We start from the raw sequence: 26,866 nt of genomic DNA on the forward strand, positions 1-26,866 counted from the left end.
TTCCAATGTTTGGATTTGGAGAGCAGTGCAAAAAGAGGCAACAAGAAAGTTAAAGGGGAACATAATCACAATTTCAGAAGGGTTAAAACCATTAAAAATCAGTTCCCAGTGGCTTATTTTATTTTTCGAAGTTTTTTTTCAAAATTTTACCCATCACGCAATATCCCTAAAAAAAGCTTCAAAGTGCCTGATTTTAACCATCGTTATATACACCCGTCCATTTTCCTGTGACATCACATAGTGAGGTCAATACAAACAAACATGGCGGATGGACAGCAAGGTATAGCGACATTAACTTGAATTCAGACTCGGATTTCAGCGGCTTAAGCGAAATTGAAGAAGAAACTGAAGCTATTATATTATATATTTCGGGGCGGAATGGCGTAGTGGGTAGAGCAACCGTGCCAGAAACCTGAGGGTTGCAGGTTCGCTCCCCGCCTCTTACCATCCAAAAATCGCTGCCGTTGTGTCCTTGGGCGGGACACTTCACCCTTTGCCCCCGGTGCCACTCACACCGGTGAACTGAATGATGAATGATAGGTGGTGGTCGGAGGGGCCGTTGGCGCAAATTGCAGCCACGCTTCCGTCAGTCTACCCCAGGGCAGCTGTGGCTATGAAAGTAGCTTACCACCACCAGGTGTGAATGATTGATGGGCTCTACATGTAAAGCGACTTTGGGTACTTAGAAAAGCGCTATAGAAATCCCAGTTAAGCTATTGAGCCATATCGGTTTGAACCGTATGCAAGCGAAACCAACAAAAATGACACGACAGCCAGCGACACGGGAGAAAGCGAGGACGAATTCGGCGATCGCCTTCTAACCAACGATTGGTATGTGTTTGTTTTTAAGTGTTGTAATGTTTTTAAGCTAAATTATTGGTAAACACAGTTTATGTATAATCATCTATGTAAAACCGCGAGTAATGAATAAAGTTTTCATCAATTAATATATTCTGTAGACATACCCTCATCCGCTCTCTTTTCCTGAAAGCTGATCTGTCCAGTTTTGGAGTTGATGTCAGCAGGTCAGGGAAGCTAGGGTCGATATTCTTCTCTTGATCATCTTCGGTGGCTTAAGGGACGGTAGAAGCGGTAGTGAGCCAAGACATCCAGGGGGTTTAGCTCGCTCGTCTGCGGGAACAAACTGCCGCCATTGCTTGCCATGCTACCGAGGTCCTATGTCCCTGAATAGCTCACACACTCCGGCAGATTCAATGGGGGTCTGGCGGCAGATTTCTTTGACTTTATCGTTGGAAATGCATCTGCTTTGAGTGTCGCAGGATATCCACACATTCTTGCCATCTCTGTCGTAGCATAGCTTTTGTCGGTAAAGTGTGCGGAACAAACGACTGACCATTTTCGTCGGCTTTCCCCACACCCTCGTATTTTGAACATTCGTCCAATTTCTTGCCACATTCGCATCTTTGGGCCACTGGTGCAACTTGAATCCGTCCCTGTTCGTGTTGTTACACCCTCCGACAACACACCGACGAGGCATGATGTCTCCAAGGTACGGAAAACAGTCGAAAAAACGGAAAATAACAGAGCTGATTTGATTCGGTGTTTGTAATGTGTTTGAGAAAATGGCGTATTGCTTCCCGATGTGACGTCACAAAGTGACGTCATCGCTCCGAGAGCGAATAATAGAAAGGCGTTTAATTCGCCAAAATTCACCCATTTAGAGTTCGGAAATCGGTTAAAAAAATATATGGTCTTTTTTCTGCAACATCAAGGTATATATTGACGCTTACATAGATCTGGTGATAATGTTCCCCTTTAAGACAATTGGTTGGCCAGAGATATAGATTACTCTTTGAGTCACACTTGACTAACTACACGAGAGCAAGCTCGGAAACAGGCAATTACAGTGTCTGTTTTCCCGGGTGAGGAGTCAGTTGAGCTCGAACTAACCAGCGCCAGGCTGGAAAATTCCTGCACACAGCATTTTTTGTAGAATAATACACAACTCACATGTTTTTTCTGTAGTGACTGTGCCAGAGTTGAGCATGTATTCTATTTAGGTGGCAAATTATGACGGGTTAAATCTATCGCAGCACCAAGCAAATCATCTCAAGATCCTCATCACATTAATTCCTAGATGTGATCAAAATGATTTAAGGTGCACTACACAAAATAAACATATTGTTATAAATATCAGTACTATGGATATCATTAACAAAAATGCCTCAAAACAGCCTACTACCTATAATAAAGGTGTGGAGAGGGGCGTGGTCGGCGCGCCTCCTGCAGTAATGGGGTGTTTATGGACCGGCCTCAAAGCACAGCTGGCAGGTGATTGGATGATTAACCCCAGCTGGGTAATCCAATCACCTGCCATGCTTATCAGCAGCAGCCGGGCCGACACACACTGATGGAGTTGGAGTTGCTGGTGAGCGGACACAGTTGCTGGACATTGCCGGAGAGAAAAAGCCAAAAAGACTGAAAAGTCACGGAGCAGGGACTGTTGTGAGGGGCTTCCAGACGCAAAGACTGAAAAGTTGTAGCGTGGAGGGCAGTCCTAGAGTGTGTGCGCTCACAAATAAAGACATTGAAAAAACCACACCCCGGGCTGCTGTGAAGATCTGTCGGTATCAGGGGAGCCACGGGAGAAAAACTAGCACAATAGGCTTTTTTAAACATCGGATCATTGTCTTCCAAAACTTTATTAGTTAATGAGGTCATTAGAGATAATAATCTTAATGTCATTGGTCTCAGCGAAACTTGGCTAAAACCAAATACATTTTTCCCGCTTAACGAGGCATCTCCTTCTGATATACGAGTGCACATATTGATCGTCTCTTTAAAAGGGGTGAAGGGGTCGCACTAATATCCAATGAAAACCTTAACCTAAGTGCTAACATATAAATAATTTGAGGAGCTTACTATGAGGTCTGTCACACCGCTACCTCGCTATCTGGCCGCTATCTATCGCCCCCCTGGGCCCTATTCGGACTTTATCAGTGAATTTTCAGAGTTTTGGTGCTGATGTGATGCACGCAGATATTATGATTGTAATGAGGGAATTTAATATCCATAATATCCCGTCAGAACATCCGTGCGTGGCGCTCTAGATTATAATTGATAGCTGTAGTATAACACAAATAATAAAAGAACACACACATCGCAACAGTAATACAATAGACTTAGTCATTGTCCGGGTGTCACCACTTCCAAAGTTATGATACTCCCGTACACTAAAATAATGTCCGATCACTACCTAATAAAATTTGAAGTTCTGACTCATTGTCAACAAGCTACTAATAACCAATGCTTAAGCAGCCGCAACATTAATGCTGTCACAACTACGACTCTTGCTGGCCTACAGCCTTTGGTAATGGCGCTATTCCCAAATTATGTGGGCTCTATTGATAACCTCACTAACAACTTTAACGATTCCCTGCGCAAAGCCATTGATAGTATAGCACCGCTAATGCTAAAAAAGGGCCCTGAAAAGCGTACCCCCTGGTTTATAGAAGAAACCAGAGCTCTTAAACTATAATGTAGAAAGCTGGAACGCAAATGGCGTACGACTAAACTTGAGGTTTTTTCCATCAAGCATGGAGTGATAGTTTAATAACTTATAAACGCACGCTTACCTTCGCTAAAGCTAATTACTACTCCAATCTCATCCGCCGGAATAAAAACAATCCTAAATATTTGTTCAGTACAGTAGCATCGCTAACCCAACAAGGGACTCCTCCCAGTAGCTCCACCCACTCGGCAGATGACTTTATGAAATTCTTTACTAAGAAAATTCAACTCATTAGAAAGAATATTAAAGCGCGTCCCAGCTACAACTGGGTTGCATTAACACAGATACGAATGTATGTACGATATTGCCCTCCAAAATAATCTCTCTCTTTTTGAAGAAATAACATTAGAGGAACTCTAGCGAATTGTAAATGGGACAAAACAAACACTTGACCCACTTCCTGGGAAACTTATCAAGGAGCTGTTTGTAATATTAGGACCATCAGTTCTAAACATGATCAACTTATCACTTTCCTCTGGCACTGTTCCCCTAGCATTCAAAAAAGTGGTTATTCATCCTCTGCTCAAAAGATCTAACCTTGATCCTGATCATTATCAGTGTGAGGAATAACAATAATATAGTTGTGTCATTAGATGTTAGCTATGTTCACACTTTATCCAACAGGGCCTCCTTCTGGCCGCAGGTTATATTACATTTACTACAAACTAAATTACCTACCAATTCAATTCAACATATGATTGGCAACATTAAATTGGTCCTGGTGTGTGAATGTGTTGGCCCTGTGATGAGGTGGCAACTTGTCCAGGGTGTACCCCGCCTTACATCCGATGTTATATATATATATATATATATATATATATATATATATATATATATATATATATATATATATATATAATGGTTAGTGTCCGCCCTGAGATCGGTAGGTTGTGAGTTCCAACCCCGGCCGAGTCATACCAAAGACTATAAAAATGGGACCCATTACCTCCCCTGCTTGGCACTCAGCATCAAGGGTTGGAATTGGGGGTTAAATCGCCAAAAATTATTCCCGGGCGCGGCACCGCTGCTGCCCACTGCTCCCCTCACCTCCCAGGGGGTGAACAAGGGTGATGGGTCAAATGCAGAGAATAATTTCGCCACACATAGTGTGTGTGTGTGACAATCAGTGGTACTTTAACTTATATATATATATATATATATATATATATATATATATATATATATATATATATACAGGTAAAAGCCAGTAAATTAGAATATTTTGAAAAACTTGATTTATTTCAGTAATTGCATTCAAAAGGTGTAACTTGTACATTATATTTATTCATTGCACACAGACTGATGCATTCAAATGTTTATTTCATTTAATTTTGATGATTTGAAGTGGCAACAAATGAAAATCCAAAATTCCGTGTGTCACAAAATTAGAATATTACTTAAGGCTAATACAAAAAAGAGATTTTTAGAAATGTTGGCCAACTGAAAAGTATGAAAATGAAAAATATGAGCATGTACAATACTCAATACTTGGTTGGAGCTCCTTTTGCCTCAATTACTGCGTTAATGCGGCGTGGCATGGAGTCGATGAGTTTCTGGCCCTGCTCAGGTGTTATGAGAGCCCAGGTTGCTCTGATAGTGGCCTTCAACTCTTCTGCGTTTTTGGGTCTGGCATTCTGCATCTTCCTTTTCACAATACCCCACAGATTTTCTATGGGGCTAAGGTCAGGGGAGTTGGCGGGCCAATTTAGAACAGAAATACCATGGTCCGTAAACCAGGCACGGGTAGATTTTGCGCTGTGTGCAGGCGCCAAGTCCTGTTGGAACTTGAAATCTCCATCTCCATAGAGCAGGTCAGCAGCAGGAAGCATGAAGTGCTCTAAAACTTGCTGGTAGACGGCTGCGTTGACCCTGGATCTCAGGAAACAGAGTGGACCGACACCAGCAGATGACATGGCACCCCAAACCATGGGTTGGTTTGGTTTGCATTTCCTTTGGAAATCGAGGTCCCAGAGTCTGGAGGAAGACAGGAGAGGCACAGGATCCACGTTGCCTGAAGTCTAGTGTAGAGTTTCCACCATCAGTGATGGTTTGGGGTGCCATGTCATCTGCTGGTGTCGGTACCCTCATCCGCTCTCTTTTCCTGAAAGCTGATCTGTCCAGTTTTGGAGTTGATGTCAGCAGGCCAGGGAAGCTAGGGTCGATATTCTTCTCTTGATCATCTTCGGTGGCATAAGGAACGGTAGAAGCGGTGTGAGCCAAGACATCCAGGGGGTTTAGCTTGCTCGTCTGCGGGAACGAACTGCCGCCATTGCTTGCCGTGCTACCGAGGTCCTGTGTCCCTGAATAGCTCACACACTCCGGCAGATTCAATGGGGGTCTGGCGGCAGATTTCTTTGACTTTATCGTTGGAAATGCATCTGCTTTGAGTGTCGCAGGATATCCACACATTCTTGCCATCTCTGTCGTAGCATAGCTTTCGTCGGTAAAGTGTGCGGAACAAACGACTGACCATTTTCGTCGGCTTTCCCCACACCCTCGTATTTTGAACAAATTTCGTCCAATTTCTTGCCACTTTCGCATCTTTGGGCCACTGGTGCAACTCGAATCCGTCCCTGTTCGTGTTGTTACACCCTCCGACAACACACCGACGAGGCATGATGTCTCCAAGGTACGGAAAACAGTCGAAAAAACGGAAAATAACAGAGCTGATTTGATTTGGTGTTTGTAATGTGTTTGAGAAAATGGCGGATTGCTTCCCGATGTGACGTCACAACGTGACGTCATCGCTCCGAGAGCGAATAATAGAAAGGCGTTTAATTTGCCAAAATTCACCCATTTAGAGTTCGGAAATCGGTTAAAAAATATATGGTCTTTTTTCTGCAACATCAAGGTATATATTGACGCTTACATGGGTCTGGTGATAATGTTCCCCTTTAATAAGAGCCATTGTAGTACTGGACGTCTCCAGCAGGGGGCGCGTTGTGCTGGGAGCTATACTAGAGGACACTTGACTTCCTGCTTGCAGTCAATACAGACGTGAGCAGAACGAAGTTGTGTCCTCGTAGCTGTATACTCAAACATCTCCCTTCGGTACAAGTGTCTTTTTGTAAATAGTTTTACCCCCGAATGTGTCTTTATAGTGTTTAAACATGTTTGAAAGAGTATATTTTTACGATATGTGTCTTTTCAGTCGACAAGGCTTTATACATGACCAAGCTAATGCTAAAGCTAATTGCACTGCCGATGACGAAGCAGATGCTAACTGCATCATCCATCCATCCATTTTCTACCGCTTATTCCCTTTGGGGTCGCGGGGGGCGCTGGAGCCTATCTCAGCTACAATCGGGCGGAAGGCGGGGTACACCCTGGACAAGTCGCCACCTCATCGCAGGGCCAACACAGATAGACAGACAACATTCACACTCACATCCACACACTAGGGCCAATTTAGTGTTGCCAATCAACTTATCCCCAGGTGCATGTCTTTGGAGGTGGGAGGAAGCCGGAGTACCCGGAGGGAACCCACGCAGTCACGGGGAGAACATGCAAACTCCACACAGAAAGATCCCGAGCCCGGGATTGAACCCAAGACTACTCAGGACCTTCGTATTGTGAGGCAGATGCACTAACCCCTCTGCCACCGTGAAGCCCCTAACTGCATCAACAGTGTTAAATATATAGAAAGGTACTGTGCGTAGTTAATTATTAATCTGTGTATATTGCTGATGAAATGTGTATTTACTACAGTTTCTGGGACTAATTCAGTGTAGTTTGTTTAATCCTTAAGTAATGATAAGTGACTTTTGTTACTAAAACAATATAGGCTTACTGTAGTGCAGTGGTTCTCAACCTTTTTTCAGTGATGTACCCCCCTGTGAACATTTTTTTAATTCAAGTACCCCCTAATCAGAGCAAAGCAGTTTTGGTTGGAAAAAAAGAGATAAAGAAGTAAAATACAGCACTAGGTCATCAGTTTCTGATTTATTAAATTGTATAACAGTGCAAAATATTGCTCATTTGTAGTGGTCTTTCTTGAACTATTTGGGAAAAAAAGATATAAAAATAACTAAAAACTTGTTCAAAAATAAAGGAGTGATTCAATTATAAATAAAGATTTCTACACATAGAAGTAATCATCAATTTAAAGTGCCCTCTTTGAGGATTGTAATAGAGATCCATCTGTGGATTGATTAACTTAATTCTAAACATTTCTTCACAAAAAAAGAAATCTTTAACATCAATATTTATGGAACATGTCCACAGAAAATCTAGCTGTCAACACTGAATATTGCACTGTAATGAATGGAATAGCCTACTTGATTTGATGTTCAGTTTATGAACTTACATTCATATTTTGTTGAAGTATTATTCAATAAATATATTTATAAAGGATTTTTGAATTGTTGCTATTTTTAGAATGTTAAAAAAAAATCTCACGTACCCCTTGGTATACCTTCAAGTACCCCCAGGGGTACGCGTACCGCCATTTGAGAACCACTGCTGTAGTGGGTGAACCTTTGTATTTACTTGTTGAGACAACTTCAAATACTGTTACACTAAGGTAAAGTCTATTAGTGCAAAGAACAGGAAAACCTACTTGATTATTTGAATGTAAAATCCGTATGATAATACTGGAGTGCATTTTATGTTTGTTACAACACTGTGTACATTAGGGATGTCCCGATCCGATATTTGGATCGGATCGGCCGCCGATATCTGCCAAAAAATGCGTATCGGCAAGGCATGGGAAAATGCCGATCCAGATCCAGTTTAAAAAAAACCTCAGCTCCGTGTTTTCCAACGCACCTATTTAAATAATACATTCCACTTTTCTGCTGCTCCCTAATTTCCGTTCCGCATTCTCCAGCACACCTTCAACACATCCACAGGTCTGTGGATTCTCATGCAGTTGCTTTTATCTGCTGGCAGTACACGACAGGCTCTTCTCACTCTTTTCTGTGTCTCCCTCTCACAGACAGCAAGCGCACCTTCTTACACACGTCACATACTGTCACGTCATACGTCACATACGTATACGTCCTCTCCCAGCAGAGAGGTAGCAGCATGGCTAACGTTAGCTGTGATGCTAGCGCAGCCGTGTGACCAACGTTCTCTCTAAGGTGCGCGCTTGTGCAATTGCGCACTGCTCAAACGTCCTCTGCGCATAGCAATTATATGCCACGCACAAAATCAAATAAAAAAATAAGCGCATAACAATTTTCGACACACGGACACGACAGAGAAAACAGTTTTCGTCATCATTGTTCAAATATTGTAACGTCTGTCGAGACGCGTATCTCCGTTCGGTGCCACACGTCCACACCATCAAAATGCCGAGGCAAACATTTCCAGATCAACACCGTATGAAAAAAATAGTGATTTTTTTTAGTTGTGATTTCCTTCTCTGCATGAAAGTTTAAAAGTAGCATATATTAATGCAGTAAGAAGAATGTTTTAATGTAGACATGCAAGCCTTGAAAGAAAATTTTGAAAATCAAGACTACATTTCCTGCAAATGGGTGCATTTCTACCCTATATTTTAACTTTAGATTTATTCTCATATCAAACTCTTTTGGCTGTCTTTTTGACACTTACATCCGGCGCCCCCCTCCACACCCTGGATTATGAATAATGTAAATAATTAAATGTGATTATCTTGTGTGATGACTGTGTTATGATGATAGTATATATCTGATAGTATATATCTGTATCATGAATCATTTTAAGTGGACCCCGAATTAAACAAGTTGAAAAACTTATTCGAGTGTTACCATTTAGTGGTCAATTGTACGGAATATGTACTTCACTGTGCAACCTACTAATAAATGTCTCAATCAATCAATCAAAACACATAGAATCATCATACTGATGTGATTATATGCATCAAATGTTCATTCAAGGCTGAGGAAAAATATCGAGATATATATCGTGTATCGCAATATGGCCTTAAAATATCGCAATATTAAAAAAAAAAAAGGCCATATCGCCCAGCCCTAGTTTCAATGATGCCATTTCTGTTTGTCATGTATAATTTTGTCTATTTTGTGTTTATCCTTGAATAAACAGGTCAGTTTCTTGTTACCAACCATTGTGTATTATTCAAACTCCCCTAATTCAGCTGGCTAGTTGTTATCAAGAGTACTAAAACCCTTTTCAACATTATTCTGACAACTAAGTAGGCTAAATAACTTTAAACTTTAATACATGCTCGGATAGGCCAGTATCGGTCAGTATCGGTATCGGTCAGTATCGGTATCGGATCGGAAGTGCAAAAACAATTTCGGTATCGGATCGGAAGTGCAAAAACCTGGATCGGGACATCCCTAGTGTACATGTTTGGTGTTTGATTTGTTGGCAGTCAATACAGACGTGAGCAGAACGAAGTTGTGTCCTCGTATCTGTATTCTCAAACATCTCCCTTCTCAGGGCGATTACAGAAGCACCATCGCACCAAGAATACAGCAGTTGTATGAAAAGGAGAGGACTGTAAAAGTGATAAGTTTACAACGTGCAGCTGTAGTTGCTCTCAGTGGGGACTACTGGACATCAATCGGTAAGTACAGTTACCTCGCTGTTACAGTGCATTATATTGATGTAAAGTGGGTGCTGCATTCACATGCTCTGTCTAGAATGAAAACAGAGGAGAGGCATTATGGAAAAGAAAATTAGAGGAATATGTTTCTGCTGTTACCTCAGAAATTGCCTGTTCGGATGTTATGATTTAGGCTCAGGGATTTGTATGTAGATTATATTTATTTTCCATAACAAACAGGATAACTTAAATACCCTGGCAGTGGCAATAAACTTGAATGTTTGTATTGACATTTTTTTAGTTGATTTTCATAAAATATGCTATTTAACTGCTACTGTTTAACAAGTACCGTATTTTCCGCACTATAAGGCGCACCTAAAAACCACAAATTTTCTCAAAAGCTAACAGTGCGCCTTATAACCCGGTGCGCTTTATTACGATTAATTTTCATAAAGTTTCGATCTCGCAACTTCGGTAAACAGCCGCCATCTTTTTCCCGGTAGAACAGGAAGCGCTTCTTCTTCTACGCAAGCAACCGCCAAGGAAAGCACCCGCCCCCATAGAACAGGAAGCGCTTTAAGCAACCACCCGCCCCCGGAAGAAGAAGAAAAAACGCGCGGATATCACCGTACGTTTCATTTCCTGTTTACATCTGTAAAGACCACAAAATGGCTCCTACAAAGGACAAGGATCCGGTTCATAAAAAGACGCAATCTCTCCATCCGCACACGGATTACTACCGTATTTCACAGCAACTGATATTCCTGTGAACCGCACTGTGGAACGGGAGCACGTACGGTGAATATTCGCACCACAGGGAATGAGAAGTCATCCTTCACTGTGGTTCTAGCTTGCCATGCTAACTTCCACCCATGGTGATATTCAAAAGGAAGACCTTGCCAAAAGAGACCTTTCCAGCCGGCGTCATCATAAAAGCTAACTCGAAGGGATGGATGGATGAAGAAAAGATGAGCGAGTGGTTAAGGGAAGTTTACGCGAAGAGGCCGGGTGGCTTTTTTCACACAGCTCCGAAGGCGAACACACCTTCACTAAGACGGGCAGACAGCTCCGGACGACATACGCCAACATTTGCCAGTGGATCGTAAGTGCCTGGGCAGATATTTCGGTCACAACTGTGGTCCGAGCTTTCCGGAAGGCAGGATTCACAGAACAACAGCGACACTGACTCCCGATGACTTCGACGAGACGGAACCGGCCATTTTGGATACCACGCTTGCGCAACTTTTCAATTCGGACACCGAAGACGAAGAATTCGAAGGATTTACGAATGAAGAATAACTTCAGAAGGTGAGCGCTATGTTTATTTTGTGTGTTGTGACATTAACGTTCGAGCAACATTATGTTACTATTGCTCTACACCATTTTGAATTTTACTATGTTTGTGATTGCACATTTGCGTACATTTTGGGACAGAGTTGTTAGAACGCTGGTTTTCAATATATTATTAAAGTTTGACTGAACTATCTGACTGTTTTTTTGACATTCACTTTAGCGCAGCGTTTTTTTGACATTCACTTTAGCGCAGCGTAGGCGCGGCTTATAGTCCGGGGCGGCTTATTGGTGGACAAAATTATGAAATATGTAATTCATAGAAGGTGCGGCTAATAATCCGGTGCGCCTTATAGTGCGGAAAATACGGTACTGGTTTAAATTGTGTTTGCACAACAAATGTTTGATTGTTCATATGGGAGAATATTCCAATAAAGGTGCACTACACACTACTTTTGAATTCATTATTGGGTTTTGCGTATACAATGCAGTTAATCGTGATTAATCGTAGAAATAGTGCGATTAATTATGATTAAAATTTTTAATCGTTGCCCAGCCCTAATATATATATATATATATATATATATATATATGCATTGGCGTTGTTAGGCCTATTTTAGGGGGGCTCAAGCACCGCTGCTGCCCACTGCTCCCCTCACCTCCCAGGAGGTGAACAAGGGAATGGGTCAAATGCAGAAGACACATTTGACCACACCTAGTGTGTGTGTGACAATCATTGGTACTTTAAGGTAGAGAGCCCCTTTAGTGTGTCGGTATCCAATCCATTCCACTTGTTCATATAGAAAATGCCCACATCACTCAAAATCCAGTCTGCATTTTCTCTGCGACCTTGCTTGCGGTCCTTGGACTTGTTCATATAGAAAATGCCCACATCACTCTTGTAGAATCTATATAAAGTAATATACATTAGCCGAATGTTAAAATAATGAAAATAACATCATTAAATATATTTGTTTTATTGTATTGTTACATTAATAGCTGTTGTATTATTATAGGATGGCTTGTTAAACATTTCATAGGATTTTCAGAGGGAGGAAAAACCAAGACATTTAATACAACATGTAAAATGAAAAAATATATAAAAAGAAAAAGAAAAAAAATGGTTAAAAGCCATCTTCCCGTGGAGCATTTTATTTCGTCCCGTGCATTTTTTAAATAATAATAATAACAATGAATAATTTCTAAGTCTTTGTTAGCCGTTTGTTAAGTTTTGTGCTCGTGCGCTACGTTCGCTTTCCTGGGGGCTAAGCCCTCCCGTCTTTAAAAGCTAGTGACGCCCCTGTGTATGTATGTATATATATATATATATATATATATATATATATATATATATATATATATATATATATATATATATATATATATATATATATATATATTACATCGGATATAAGGCGGGGTACACCCTGGACAAGTCGCCACCTCGTGACAGGGCCAACACAGATAGACAGAAAATCATCCACACTCACATTCACACACCAGGAACAATTTAATGTTGCCAATCATATGTTGAATTGAATTGGTAGGTAATTTAGTTTGTAATAAATGTAATATAACCTGCGGCCAGAAGGAGGCCCTGTTGGATAAAGTGTGAACATGGCTAACATCTAATGACACATAACTATGTTATTGTTATTCCTCACACTGATAATGAAACCAAGTTCGTTAATGCCTGGTCTCAATATTCTCAATATCTCATAATCATATCCAAGCAAACTCTCTTAATAGTTATCATGAAGCGAGGGAGTAACAAAGTGTTCCCCCAGCAGACAAGAACGTGATGGAAACAAATGATTGGGAGTATGATGAAGAATATTGAAATATTACAGTTATGAATATGCATATGTAAACACTTATTGTAGTTGTGCTCTATGTTTATTGTACATCTTTCTGCAGATATCAGCAAGTGTAGTTTATGTGCAGCAATTATTTTTAACTGATAATGTCTTCCAGAGGGGTTTTTGTGGTCAGCTTTGAAAGGGCATGAGGCCCTTTTCCCCTGCGGGAACTTTTTCCAGAAACTTTCCCATTCACCCGGGTAAATAAAGTTCCCCCCTGTGTTTCCACCAAAAACTACCCGGGGTAGATCCAGTTCTTCAGGATCTATGTTTAGTTCCTGCCAGTTAGGTGGGACTTTGAAAAGGTTCCAGGAACTTATGAAGGGGCGGGCTCTGCTGTCAACCATGAATTGATTAACGTGGACACAGACTTAAACAAGTTGAAAAACGTATTCGGGTGTTGCCATTTAGTGGTCAATTGTACGTAATATGTACTGTACTGTGCAATCTACTAATAAAAGCTTCAATCAATCAAAAAAAAAAACGCTGATTGGTAGAACACAGTTCCTAAAACTTATTTTTGAACTTATCAACCACCATTACTGAGAATGCAAGACGACTTATTCCCCATTTCTTGTGTATTCTTATTACAAAAAAAACTTTACAAGAGGAGAGAAAGAAGAACAAAAGGAACTTTAAACTCGCAGGAACTTTGTGTGCTGAAGAATGCTGATTAGTAGAACTATCTTGCAGTGTTTTTACTCAGCCGTAGTCTTTAAACGACATGCAGTTTATTGCTTTTTATTATTTTTCACAAACTTCATTTTTATATTTGAATCTACGAGAAGTGTACAACCTTAGCTGCTTACTATGAGACTTTGTTGTCATATAAAGGAGGCAGTATACAAGTGGAACAAAAGGTACGATTAAATGTTCACTCTTTACTTTGTTACATGCTGTAAATGTAGTCAGTGACACGCCATTTGTGTAGTTATTAGCCTCAACTCGATTGACCGAATGCTATATCTTCTTTTATTTTTACAAAATTTAAAAAATATTATAACGGCCCCTGCATGATTTGACTTTTCAGTATTGGTGCAGGATTATCGGGTGCATTAAAAGGGTCATATTATGATTTTTTTGTCTAAATTTTAAACATTTTCTTGTGGTCTACATAACATGTAATGGTAGTTCTTTGGTCAAAATGTTGCATAGAATATGTTTTACAGATCATCTTCAAGTAGCTTTCTGAGCATCTCTTCATGATGTGCCGTTTTGTGGGCGGTCTTATTTACGTGGCTCACCTTCGACAGCGTCTTCTCCCCGTCATCTTTGTTGTAGCGGTGTAGCGTGCAAGGACAGGAGTGGAAGAAGTGTCAAAAGATGGAACTAACTGTTTTAATGACATTCAGACTTTACTTAAATCAATAACGGAGCAGCATCTCCTCATCCGTGGCTCAGTAATGCAACATCAACGCCGGAAATATGTCCCGTGAAAAACTATCCGACCGGAACCCTCTAATAACTAGAGTTCCGTGGGTAAATTATGCAAACCCACTATAGTTTTTAGCGTTTTGATAGCTAGTTGTCAGGTTCAAACACTGATGACATCTATTAAACAGACAAGAAACAAGGAATCATGCAGAGACAGAGTTCAAATTAGCTCATGTGGAGAACGCATGGATCTGCACACTTAGTCACAGTCTCGCCCTACGCTCTAAGGTACAGCTCCCGCGTCCCTCTATTTATTCAGGAGTTCCACAGTCAACATCACTGAGGCCGCCTCTAAAAGGAGTGGTCACACATATCATGCAAAGCAGGTCCAGTACGCACAATACGTGACGAAATGTGCTGGGGGCGTTGTGATTTCGCCTTGTCTCTGCTTCGTCTGCGTGCTGTCGTCTTATCTGCTTTGAGGTCCTTGAAGTCCTTGGCTGTTAGCGGGCTAAAACAAAGATAACATCTGCGGCTGAGGCCACCCCTCAGACAAGAAGTTTTGTCCTTGCACAGATAGGAAAAATACAGCTTGAGCACAATAGCTAATAACTATGGCAACAGACTTTAAGCATATTAAAGTTGTGTAATAATATATATATATATATATATATATATATATATATATATATATATATATATATATATATACATATACATGATTATTCTAACACTAGTCTACGGACAGATATACACTATATTGCCAAAAGTATTTGGCCACCCATCCAAATGATCAGAATCAGGTGTCCTAATCACTTGGCGTGTACCACCAGGTGTATAAAATCAAGCACTTAGGCATGGAGACTAGCAATCTGATGGACGAGTCTGGGTTTGGACGTTGCCAGGAGAACGGTACATTTCGGACTGCATTGAGCCGAGTGTGAAATTTGGTGGAAGAGGAATTATAGTGTGGGGTTGTTTTTCAAGAGTTGGACATGGCCCCTTAGTTCCAGTGAAAGGAACTTTGGATACCAAAACATTTTGGATAATTCCATGCTCCCAATTCCTTCCTCTTCCAACATGACTGTGCACCAGTGCAGAAGGCAAGGTCCATAAAGACATGGATGACAGAGTCTGGTGTGGATGAACTTGACAGGCCTGCGCAGAGTCCTGACCTGAACCCAATTAACACCTTTGAGATGAACTAGAACAGAGACTGAGAGCCAGGCCTTCTCGACCAACATCAGTGTGTGACCTCACCAATGTGCTTTTGGAAGAATGGTCGAGAATTCCTATAAACACACTCCGCAACCTTGTGGACAGCCTTCCCAGAAGAGTTGAAGCTGTAATAGCTGCAAACCCTCTGGGTTAGGAATGGAATCGCACTTCAAGTTCATATGTGAGTCAAGGCAGGTGGCCAAATAATTTTGGCAATATAGTGTAAGTAAGAACTTTACACTACTTTATATTAGAAATGGCAACAGCGGAAGATGAATGCTTTCTGTCTTGCCTCTGGTGAGGGCGGTCGCATTTTTCTCCGCTCCCTCCTTCCCTGCTTGCTTTCTTCATTTTGTGTTGTCTGAACTTTTTTGAAGCCTCTTTCTTTGCGCTGTCCTCAAATCTAAACATCAAACATGGATATGGTCAGCTGGACTCTCGACGCAATTGACAAAGTCTTTTCGACAAGGAAAAGAGGTTCGGGGGAGCCTGCCTGCCCTGATGGAACCATTGCTGCGGGGTACATGAGAGACTCTTGGGATAAATGGAGAATCATGTGCCTCTCAGTCCTTTCCATCGAGGACGTGGAAGACATTTACCTATTTGGAACCGTGATCGCGGGGCACCTGCTGATTGGGCTGGGCATTGCTTTGGTGTATCGTCAAATTCGGAAGACGATGGCAGCCACTCAAGGAGCCCAACGGCTGTTCGTCGCAATGAAAGGATTGGGCCGGGCTGTGGGAACACAGACTGTGGCGATTTCTGAACTGAATCGCAAAATGGATCACATCATGGAGAAGTAAGTGACTCCCTCGAATGGCCTTGACGCTATCAGGAACAGGCTGTTCTGAAAAACACCCCTGAGGACACCTCAACGATGGACGCTTTTGACCTTCCTTTTTCTCAACAACACCTGGTGTCGAACTTTGAGATTGGCCCCAGTCCACAAAAACATTTCAACATCACACCCAAGTTAATTGGGCATACATGCACGCACCCGCCCCTTCCTCAACCAAAGCCTTCACCACTGCTTAATTCCTGGGGTTATGGATAGCTAGTAGCGCTTTATAGCAGAAGGCCGGCCTCCAGGGCCCCAAATCCCTCCTCCCCCTCTGTTGCGAGTTGTGATTATATGTAACACGTTTATGTGTGCTATGCTATGTGAGGTTTTTTTTCCCTTGGACTCAGTCTGGACCCCCTCCCGAGGGTCCAGCCTTAGACTGATATTTTTTACTCTTCCCCCCTTTCCCAATATCACCTTTTTCCCACCTTTTTTAAGGAGCGCCGTAAGTAGCTGATCCGTTGGTGGTCCCGTCTTGTCCCCCTGTAACATATGTCTGCTCTTAGTGGGACTGTGCCGAAAATGACATTTCAGTTCTTATGTGTCTTGTACATGTTAAAGAATGGACATTAATAAAGCATCTTGAATCTTGATAAGAATGTAGAGAAAAAGAAGAAGCTTATGACTACGTTGTGGACTACAACGGCGGACGCGCGCACATTTTCAGGACTTATGCAGATCCCAAATACACATCAGCGGGTACCAGAAGGTAAGAAAAGTTGTTTTTGCATAAAATTGCGAAACAAAACGCCAGATAATATGTCTGCGAATAGGTGCCATTTTGCGGTCCTTATATCACACACCATAATAATACTCGTATGTTTAATGCACCGACAATCCATCAAGCGGTGCGGCTTCGTAGCTTACCGAAGTCGTACTAAAAACATTTCGACAGATTTTTGAGTGCCGTGTGTAATGTTCTATATTCTCAAAGGAACATTTAAAGTTTTGGTGTTGTTTACTGACATTATCTTGCACTCTACAAATATCTCTTATGTATGACTGGTCACACTTATCATTACACCATGTACCGAATAAAATTGCTTCGAGGTCAGTAAGCACAACCAGAATTATTACGTACATTAGATTATAAGGCGCACTGTCGATTTTTGAGAAAATGAAATATAGTCCGAAAAATACAGTACATTATGTCTTTTTGCTCTTTTTTCCCTGCATGTTCTTACTGTTGTTTTTCATAACAATATTCAGCGGGCCAACAAAACCCGGGCTGCGCACCGCAAATGGCCCTCAGGCAGCACTTTGGACACGCCTGCTCTAGACCCACACAAAAAAGCTGCTTTGCTTCATGTTTTGGTTTTATATTCCAAAAAGGGCTTGCCCTGTGTAAGCACACACACTTTTGAGGTTTTAGGTTTTGTCTGACTCTCTGTGTTGGTAGAGACTGCAGATTTTGTTTATGCACCCAGTAAAATAGTCAGAAAAGGAGCTAGATGCAAAGCTACATAACGTGAGTAATGTTCTTAAAAGGATAGCAGTCAACAGTGTGGGTGTGATAGCTGCTGGGTGCAACTGTACTTGCACAGGAAATCCTGTGTTCAGCACATTCAAGTTTATGCAACATCTCTGGCAATTTTTCACCATTTTTATTTAGCTTCCCTCAAGATTAGAGCCAGAAAAATGCACATACATTTTTTTTTTATGCTCCGTCTCCATTCAAAACAGAGGCAAAGCAAATGCAACACTGCACCGTTATTTGACTTTTACAGGATGTGACTTCGATGTGTCAGTCGCCTCGGATGTTGAGGGTATGGTGCACAGTCTGGGCACAAGTCCCACATTCGCTCACGTGGTGCGATTACATTTTCAACAAAGAACGAGTACATTTCCCAAGCCATCTTCTGTTGAAAAATAAACATTTCACCATGGTTGGTTGGATGCTGGCCTTTTTTTTACTTTAATGATGTGTTTTTAATACCAATAAGTAGGGATATCCGATAATGGCTTTTTGCCGATATCCGATATTCCGATATTGTCCAACTCTTTAATTAACCGATACCGATATCAACCGATATATACAGTCGTGGAATTAACACATTATTATGCCTAATTTGGACAACCAGGTATGGTGAAGATAAGGTACTTTTAAAAAGTAATAACAAAATAAAATAAAACATTTTCTTGAATAAAAAAGAAAGTAAAACAATATAAAAACAGTTACATAGAAACTAGTAATTAATGAAAATTAGTAAAGCTAACTGTTAAAGGTTAGTACTATTAGTGGACCAGCAGCACGCACAATCATGTGTGCTTACGAACTTTATCCCTGCAGATTGTATTGATATATATTGATATATAATGTAGGAACCAGAATATTAATAACAGAAAGAAACAACCCTTTTGTGTGAATGAGTGTAAATGGGGGTGGAAAGTTTTTTGGGTTGGTGCACTAATTGTAAGTGTATCTTGTGTTTTTTATGTTGATTTAATAAAAAAAACAACAACAAAAAAACCGATACCGATAATAAAAAAAAACCCGATAACGATAATTTCAGATATCACATTTTAACGTATTTATCTCTACCAATAAGTGTGATATTTAACTGCTAATTGTCACAAATACTAACATGTGTTATACTTCCGAGTGTGATGTCATTATTTCTGATAATCAGACAATAAGTTGCAGATAAATGTTACACAGAACTCAGGAAATGAGCTGCAAATGAGTGTCGACGGATTGAAAAAGCAATTACAACACATCAGTCTCAACACAAAATAACATTACCGTATTTGTCGGTCTATAAGGCGCACTTAAAATCCTTTCATTTTCTCAAAAATCGACAGCGCGCCTTATGGCCCGGTGCGCCTAGTGTATGGAATCATTCTGGTTGTGCTTACCGACCTCAAAGCTATTTTATTTGGTACATGGTGAAATGATAAGTGTGACCAGTAGATGGCAGTCACACATAAAAGATACGTGTAGACTGCAATATGATGCCTGTAAACAACACCAAAACTTTAAATGTTCCACTGAAAATAAAGAACATTACACACGGCACTCAAAAATCTGTCAAAATGTTTTAGTACGACTTTGAAGCCGCACCGCTTGATGGATTGTCGGCCCATTACGGCTACCGTAGTCGGAGATACAAGTGTTATTATGGTGTGTGTGTATAAGGACCGCAAAATGGCACCCATTAGCATACATATTATCTGGCGGGTTTTTTTCACAATATTATGCAAAACCAACTTTTCTCACCTTCTGGTACCTGCTGATATGGATTTGAGATCTGCATAAGTCCTGAAAACTTGTGCAAGTCCGCCACTGTAGTCTGTGCCGATGCTGTAGTTGATAAGCTTCTTCTTTTTCACTATCTTTTTGTTATGGGGCATTCATTATACAGGACTGCAGTTCCTGGCGTAGTTCAGGTCAAGAAAATGAGACACTCCTAATTTGGAGAAGCCAAACCATCAGTTTTATATTCCTACCTCCTGTCTGGGTGTGTGTGCCAAGTCAGGCGAGCACATCCTGGCCATAAAGGGGATGTTTGTGTGTAAGTGACTGAAAAGAAAACAGATGCCGGTCGTATCTTAGATGCTGTCATTAGGCTAAACATGTAGTCTCTTCTCACGGATAGGGCCATCACTTTTGCATACCAAGGTCATATTTTATTGCCTTTTCTTCCGCAAGAACTGACCCAATCCACACACAAATGTCAGTACTAAAGGGCCCTATGTTATTATGTGCCCAAAGTGAAATACCTACTAGTTAACCTGGTCGTTTGCTTTCACTAAGATGAATATAAACATTCACCATATGCAAAACATAATATGAGTTAATTAATGTGTACGCCGCCTTCCGCCCGATTGTAGCTGAGATAGGCTCCAGCGCCCCCCGCGACCCCGAAGGGAATAAGCGGTAGAAAATGGATGGATGGATGGGTAATTCACTTCACAGTCCTCCACTCATCCCCCTCTCTTATCGGCACCAAGTGGTTGGCATTGCACAGGTCTACTTTGGAAAAGACAGTAGCGAATTGTAAAGGAGTGAATGCAGCTTCCATAAGTGGAAGAGGGTATCCACCGTGATGTCATTAAGTGTCCTGCAGTCTATACAGGAACGTAACGACCCATCCTTCTTGTCGACAAATAAAAACCCCTGCACCCAGAGGTAAGGATGACAGCCCCAATAAGCCACGCTGCAAGCGAATTTGACATATATTCCTCAAACGCTTTTCGTTCTGGTAAGGAAATATTAATCAGCCAAGTAAGGTCGCCCAAGTAAGGAAGTCAATAGTACAACAAGGCATAGTCCTTATTGAAGACTTAGACTTAGACTTAGACTTCCTTTTTATTGTCATCCAAATTTGAACTTTACAGTACATTTCGTTGCATTAGCTCATGGTAGTACAGTATAAAAGAGCAATAAGGTGCAGATATAAATAAATAGATTACTGTACAGATAAATATATTGCACTTTTGCATATGCATCCACATTTATGGATGTATGTTATATCGTCTTTATATTCCAGCCAGTTAATCCATTTTTGGGGGGAATTGAGGGGAATATTATGATGCGTTCAAGAGTCTTATGGCCTGAGGGAAGAAGCTGTTACAGAACCTGGAGGTTCTGCTACCGAGGCTGCAGAACCTTTTTCTAGAGTCCAGCAGTGAAAACAGTCCTTGGTGGGGGTTGGAGGAGTCTCTGCAGATTTTCTGAGCCCTGGTCAGGCAGCGGCTTTTTGCGATCTCGTGGATAGGAGGAAGAGGAGTCCTGATGATCTTTTCCGCCGTCCTCACCACTCTCTGCAGAGACTTCCAGTCTGAGGCACTGCAGGCTCCAGTCCAGACAGAGATGCTGTTGGTCAGTAGTCTCTCTATAGTGCCTCTGTAGAATGTTAAGGTTAAGAATAAAACCAACCACCTTAAAGTAAGGATATTCAATAGGAACAATGACAAATTAATGCTCACACAGCTAACCTGAGCAGACCGTGGCTGTGGAAAGGCGGCACAGAGACACCAAGAAAAACAAGTCAATAACTACAGGCTTGGACCAATCAATACAAGGGTTGTGAAACTTAAGCCAGGTAGTACCCAGAACTAAAGGTCCTAACTGAGATCCCAAAAAATCTGAAGTTTTTCATGATGATTGCCATCCATAATTAAAGTAAGGTCCACAGTTTGACGCGTAATATGAGCTAGGACCTGACCATCAAGAGAACACACTGTTTTAGACTCCCTGAAAGGACTAAGAGGTATCTCAAAAACGTTTAACCAAGTCTAAATTAACAAAACAATCATCAGCCCCGGAATTGATTAATGCTTCAATGTTCACATAAAATAAATATGCAGATGCTCTGTCTCCATCTTGTGGACAGCATGAGTATCACAGTGCCACAGTGACCAATTACCATTCTTTAGAGCAGAAGGTGGGCAAACTAAGGCCCGAGGGCCACATCAGGCCTGTTGGTCCCTTTAATCCGGCCCGCCAAATACTAAAACAGTATTGAGCAAAGATCTGGTTTGAGAATTGCTACAACAAAACTGATACAAGACTTCGACGCACTGGCAAAAAAGGGTGATCAACAACACTGCTCCCACTAAACGAGAATGTAAGTGTTAACCCTTAATTACCATGTTTATGTTTCTTTGATGTTCTGATATGATCCTCCATCCATCCATTTTCTACCGCTTGTCCCGTTCGGGGTGATATTGTTGAAAATAGATGTATTATGATTAAAATAGCCAATGTTTGAGAAACCTACTCTTAGTTCCAACATATATGATATGCTTTGAAGTGCATCATGTGCTCGCCCAGCCCGTCTGTCAAATTTCAAAAGCCAATGTGGCCCCTGAGCCAAAGGGTTTGCCCACCCCTGCTTTTGAGGAACCCAAGTGCAGCATTTAATTATATGACCATATGCAAACAACCTTCCTTAGTCATGGTGAAAAAAAATTTCAACCAACACAAAATGCCAACAGACATGCTCACACATGACATAATATAACACAATTTGTTGATATTATAAAAAACATCCATGCGCCATAAAACATTTCAGAATGACACCCAACCCGGGCAACCGGTGCAACGGATACCGAGTGGATACGGTTAATAATGTGAGGGTCCAGTTCATAGTGGGTCCAGCAGGGAAACCTCTTGCATGGGGACACGTCGCAGCGCAGAGACGTCACCCATTGATGCAAAAGCAGTGGTCATCCCGGGTCCCGACTTCATGTGCAAGTCCACTCCAGTGGAAGGCCAGCAGGGGATCATCTTGAATGGAGACAAGTCAGCAACGCAGAGACTTCACCAACTGATGAAAGAGGAGTGGTCCATCCTGGGTCCCGACTTGGAACAGCTAGCGCCTCATCTGTGGTCACCTGATAACTCCATGCAGGAGAGGGGGGCAGAAAAGAAACGAGACGGCAGATCAACTGGTCTAAAACGGGGGTCTGTTTAAAGGCTCGGGTGTATAAATGAGTATTAAGATGGGACTTAAATGCTTCTACTGAGGTAGCATCTCTAACTGTTACCGGGAGGGCATTCCAGAGTACTGGAGCCCGAATAGAAAAAAGCTCTAAAGCTTGTAGACTTGTTGGGCTCTGGGAATAACTAATAAGCCGGAGTTCTTTGAACGCAAATTTCTGTCCGAGACCTAAGATACAATACAATCAGCAAGATGGAGCTGGACCGTTTAGTATTTTATACGTAAGTAGTAAAACCTTAAAGTCGCATCTTAAGCGCACAGGAAGCCAGTGCAGGTGAGCCAGTATAGGCGTAATATGATCCTGGGCATGACGTTAAAGTGCATCCGGCAGTGGAGGCTCCTCTATGGGGTATTGGGGCACTAGGAGGTTAACCCCTTTACTACTGTTACCCCAGGTGGCCCTTGGCAAAGGCCTAGTACCTGACTGCCCCCTAGCCAGGGATACGGTGAAGACCTCAACGGCGGAGCAGGCGGAAGACGGTAGATTTAAGAACTACCACAACGGCTGCGATGGCGGAAGAAGGCACTCCCACATCCATGTGGGCCCAGTTATGGGGAAATAACAACCCAAGACCTCAACGGTGGAACATGCGGAGGATGACTGCTAAGCCTATGGAGCATCACAACGGCTGGGATGGCGGAAGAAGGCTGCAGCAGAAAAGGGTCCCCATTCGTCTTGGACTCCATGCCACTGGACCCTGACCCGGATCTGTCAAGGATCGTGTGGTGACTGTCTGTGCACCAGTCTCCCCACGTTAAACAAAGTCACGCACAGGCATCCTCCATAAAGGGATATCCCCCCTACCAGGAGGATCGTCATAGTCGTTCGAGTGACCGCCGATGAGTCGCTCTTTGTTGGATGCAAGACGCAAAGTTGAATGTTCACCGTGCGTGACTGCTCGCTGACTGCTCGCTGTTTCGAAAAAGCTAAGTATCGTTCTATTTGTGTGCTTTTAAATTGTTCTGCAGCTTTCTTTATTACTTTCTCAACATATTTAGTAGTACTATTTAACTTGCAAATCACCCGATCTCTGTCTCTCCACCCCTCCCGCAGCTAGCTAGCTGCTAAGCTAACGAAGCTAGCGCGGAGAAAGGCGTCGCCGGGCGCCGGTCAGAAGGAGTCTACTCCTGCACACCGTGACCAGGACTTCTCGGAAGACAGCAGGAACTTCACTCGGTGACAGAAAACACCGTGAGTATGGCTTCCTGCGCGTCTTGCACCTTACTCACGGAGAGGCTGGCTCTGCTAGAGGGCCGTGTCCGCCAGTTAGAGCAGAGTAATCTCGTAACTTTAGATGTTGCGGACACATCTGCTAGCGTTAGCTGTAGCGAGCTAACTAGCCCAGCCTGTAGTAGTGCTAAGCGGCCTACAAGCTACGGTGTACCGGTTGAGACGCATAATAGATTTAGCTCTTTAGCTAGTCCTACACCCCAGTCTACCGGGCACCACACCTTAGTCATAGGGGACTCCATCACCCGAAACATAAAGCTTAGCAAACCAGCCACAATTAAGTGCATCCCGGGGGCCCGAGCACCTGACATTGAGGCTAATCTTAGGGAGCTAACTCGCAACAGGCCTAGTAAACACGTACGACAGGCTAATCGCACCACTAGTTATGCAAATATAGTTGTACACGTTGGCTCCAATGACACTAGGATGAGACAGTCAGAGATTACAAAGAGAAACATAGCCAGGACTTGTGATCTCGCTAGAAAGATGTCCAGGCATCGAGTAATTGTCTCTGGCCCCCTGCCTGCGAGAGGCAATGATGAGAGATATAGCAGATTAGTCTCGCTTAACAAGTGGCTGGCTAGCTTCTGTAGACAACAGGGACTAACGTTTATTGATAATTGGCCCTCTTTCTGGGGCAAACCAGGCTTGCTGATGAAGGACGGCCTTCACCCTAACCAGGAAGGCGCCATCATCCTGTCTAAGAACATAGACTACTGTTTAAGTCACATTTGACTAACTACACTAGAGCAAGCCCGGTCACAGGCAATTACAGAGCCTGCTAGTCCGGGTGAGGAGTCAGTTAAGCTAGAACTAGCCAGCACCAGGCTGGATAATTCCTGTACGCATAGCAATTTTCTTAGAATAACACACAACTCACATAATGTGTTTTCTGTTGTGAATGTGTCCGGGGTAGATATGCATTCTACTGAGGTGGCAAATCATGATGCGTTCAGTCGATCGCAGCATCAAGCAAACAATCTGAAAATTCCCGTCGTATCAATTCCTAGATATGGTCGAAACTATTTAAAGTGCACTACGTATAATAAACGCAACATTATTAATATTTCTACTACGGATAATTTAAACAAAAACTCGTCAAAACAGCCCAATACTTATAATATGGGCTTTTTAAACATAAGATCATTGTCTCCCAAAACGTTATTAGTTAATGAGGTCATTAGAGACAACAATCTTAACGTCATTGGTCTTAGCGAAACCTGGCTCAAACCAGACAAATTTTTTGCCCTAAATGAGGCATCTCCTCCTAACTATACGAATGCGCATATTGCCCGTCCCCTTAAAAGGGGTGGGGGAGTCGCACTAATATACAATGAAAACTTTAACCTTACCCCTAACCTAAATAATAAATACAAATCGTTTGAGGTGCTTACTATGAGGTCTGTCGCACCGCTGCCTCTCGATATGGCTGTTATCTACCGCCCCCCAGGGCCCTACTCGGACTTTATTAATGAATTCTCAGAGTTCGTTGCTGATCTAGTGACGCACGCAGACAATATAATCATAATGGGGGACTTTAATATCCATATGAATACCCCATCGGACCCTCAGTGCGTGGCGCTCCAGACTATAATTGATAGCTGTGGTCTTACACAAATAATAAATGAACCTACGCATCGCAACGGCAATACGATAGATCTAGTGCTGGTCAGGGGTGTCACCACCTCCAAAGTTATGGTACTCCCGTATACTAAAGTAATGTCCGATCATTACCTTATAAAATTTGAAGTTCTGACTCATTGTCAACAAACTAGTAATAATAATAACTGCTATAGCAGCCGCAACATTAATGCTGCCACAACGATGACTCTTGCTGACCTACTGCCTTCGGTAATGGCACCATTCCCAAATTATGTCGGCTCTATTGATAACCTCACTAACAACTTTGACAATGCCCTGCACAAAACCATTGATAGTATAGCACCGCTAAAACAAAAAAGGGCCCCTAAAAGGCGCACCCCATGGTTTACAGAGGAAACCATAGCTCATAAATTATCATGTAGAAAGTTGGAACGCAAATGGCGCGCGACCAAGCTTGAGGTTTTCCATCAAGCATGGAGTGATAGTTTAATATCGTATAAACGCATGCTTACCTTAGCTAAAGCTAAATATTACTCAAATCTCATCCGCCTCAACAAAAACGACCCTAAATTTTTGTTTAGTACAGTAGCATCGCTAACCCAACAAGGGACTCCTCCCAATAGCTCCACCCACTCGGCAGATGACTTTATGAATTTCTTTAATAAGAAAATTGAACTCATTAGAAAGGAGATTAAAGACAACGCATCCCAGCTACAACTGGGTTCTATGAACACAGATACAACTGTATCTACGACGGATACTGCAATACAAAATAGTCTCTCTCTTTTTGATGAAATAACATTAGAGGAACTATTACAGCGTGTAAGTGGGATAAAACAAACAACATGTTTACTTGACCCACTTCCTGGGAAACTTATCAAGGAGCTTTTTGTATTATTAGGTCCATCAGTGCTAAATATTATAAACTTATCACTTTCCTCTGGCACTGTTCCCCTAGCATTCAAGAAAGCGGTTATTCA

General features: G+C 42.0%; 1 long non-coding RNA gene across 1 annotated transcript; it reads left to right on the plus strand.

Annotated features, from left to right (window-relative positions):
- The first annotated feature begins 9,876 nt into the window (after window positions 1-9,876).
- On the plus strand, window positions 9,877-25,420 carry LOC140679477 (uncharacterized). The gene is made up of 2 exons (XR_012050909.1): window positions 9,877-10,046; window positions 23,449-25,420. It is a non-coding gene; the product is annotated as an uncharacterized lncRNA (long non-coding RNA).
- Window positions 25,421-26,866: the final 1,446 nt, after the last annotated feature.

Source organism: Nerophis lumbriciformis, linkage group LG16, assembly GCF_033978685.3.
Source record: "Nerophis lumbriciformis linkage group LG16, RoL_Nlum_v2.1, whole genome shotgun sequence".
In the NCBI taxonomy this organism is placed as follows: domain Eukaryota; kingdom Metazoa; phylum Chordata; class Actinopteri; order Syngnathiformes; family Syngnathidae; genus Nerophis; species Nerophis lumbriciformis.